Consider the following 2,056-nt stretch of genomic DNA (forward strand, 5'->3'; position numbering starts at 1 on the left):
GCCCACAGTAGGTCTGGGCTCAGTGTAGTCGGCAGGTGAGACTCTGTCCAAAAAAAAAAAAAAAAAACTGTCTTGACTATTCGAGCACATTCTTTTAATCAAATTTCATTACGATTCCCCTTTTGGATTTGCAATAGAATTATACTGAATTCAGAGATGATTTGGGGAGGAAATAATATTGCAATATTGAGTCTTCCTATCCAGGAACATGGAATATTTTCCGATTTATTTAGGTCTTCTTTTATATCCTTTGGTAAGTTTTACAGCTTTCTTTGGATATGTCTCATATATTTAACTCCAGGTGGGTTGCATGCCTACACATGGTATGAGTTAGAGAGCAATCTGCAAACTCGAAACAATTTCTGCAAAAAATATAGAACAGGCTGGGCGCGGTAGCTCACACCTGTAATCCTAGCGCTTTGGGAGGCCGAGGCGGGCGGATTGTTTGAGCTCAGGAGTTCGAGACCAGCCTGAGCAAGAGCGAGACCCCGTCTGTACTAAAAAAATAGAAAGAAATTAGCTGGACAACTAAAAATATATAGAAAAAATTAGCCGGGCATGGTGGCGCATGCCTGTAGTCCCAGCTACTCAGGAGGCTGAGGCAGGAGGATCGCTTGAGCCCAGGAGTTTAAGGTTGCTGTGAGCTAGGCTGACACCACGGCACTCACTCTAGCCCGGGCAACAGAGTGAGACTCTGTCTCAAAAAAAAAAAAAAAAAGTATAGAACAAAGGGCGTATATCACATATACCATGTGGAACGTGAAGGCTCTGGGGGCGGGAAACGTGGGTCCAGAGCCTGGCTCTGCTACTACAGAGTTGGGCACCTTTGCCAAATTATTTAACTCTCTAACGTTCATTTTTTCTCATCCGTCAAATAGTTATAAAAGGACTGTTTAGAACTTAGCTGTCCAATATAGTAGTCACTAGCCACATGTGGCTATTTGAATTTAAATTAATTAAAATAAAACAAAATTAAAAATTCAGTTCTTCAGTTGCACTAGCCACATTTCAAATGCCCAATAGCCACGGATGGTTAGTGGCTACTGTAGGGGACAGTGCAGATAGAGAACATTTCCATCATTGTAGAAAGTTCTATTGGATAGTGCTGACTTAGAGGATCGAATGATAAAAAGCATGCAAAATGCTTAGCATAGATCCGGGTAGGCAGTGAGTGCTCAACAAACATTAGCTGACATTATTAATAATAAATCCATATGATATAGCACTTGGCTAAACATAAGTTCAGGTGCAAAGAAGACAAGATGATGTGCTCTGCTCTTGATAACGAATATTCCATTTACCACATCATGAGTTCAAAGCCTACTTACTCTTCAAGCACTCTTTTACAGCAAGCTGATAAAGATTTCCCATTATCTTAGGGCTGCGGTACCAAACCCCTGGTCCTCAGGGCTCTCCCCCACCCCCTGCCATCCGTGGAAAAACTGTCTTCCATGAAACCTGTCCCTGGTGCCAACAAGGTTGGGGACGACTGTCTTAGGGGACATGGAGATCTTGAATCAATGCTACAACCCCGTATAGTTCTTGAAAGGAGCAGGAAGAAGAAAATACATCTATGAATCAATGACCCAAGAACTTGAGGAGCTATGTCAACAGCTTGAGCTCATACTTTGGAAGCTGGGCAGGAAAGCACCACACAGAGGCAAAGGAGCAGCAGAGGTGCTCCCTCTCAGCCATAGTGAGGTAGCTGGTAACCACTTCCTGCTCCAGTAAGGACGGTGGCCTCTGAAAGAGCAGGAGTGGGAGGGAAGCAAATAACAGAGAAACGAGTGCCCCTGAACAATGGCGTGAACAGGATAAATGTAACGAATATAACCTGGTTGAGCACAGTGGCTCACACCTATCATCTGAGCATTTTGGGAGGCCAAGGCGGGAGGACTGCTGGAGGCCAGGAATTTGAGACCAGCCTGAGCAACATAGTGAGACCCCATTTCTAGAAAAAACAGAAAAATTAGCTGGGTGTGGTGGTGCACACCTGTAGTCCCTGCTACGAGGGAGGCTGAGGCAGCAGGATCGCTTGAACCCAGGAGTTTGAGGT

Source organism: Propithecus coquereli, unplaced genomic scaffold (genome assembly GCF_000956105.1).
Source record: "Propithecus coquereli isolate 6110/MARCELLA unplaced genomic scaffold, Pcoq_1.0 Scaffold77, whole genome shotgun sequence".
Taxonomy (NCBI): Eukaryota; Metazoa; Chordata; class Mammalia; order Primates; family Indriidae; genus Propithecus; species Propithecus coquereli.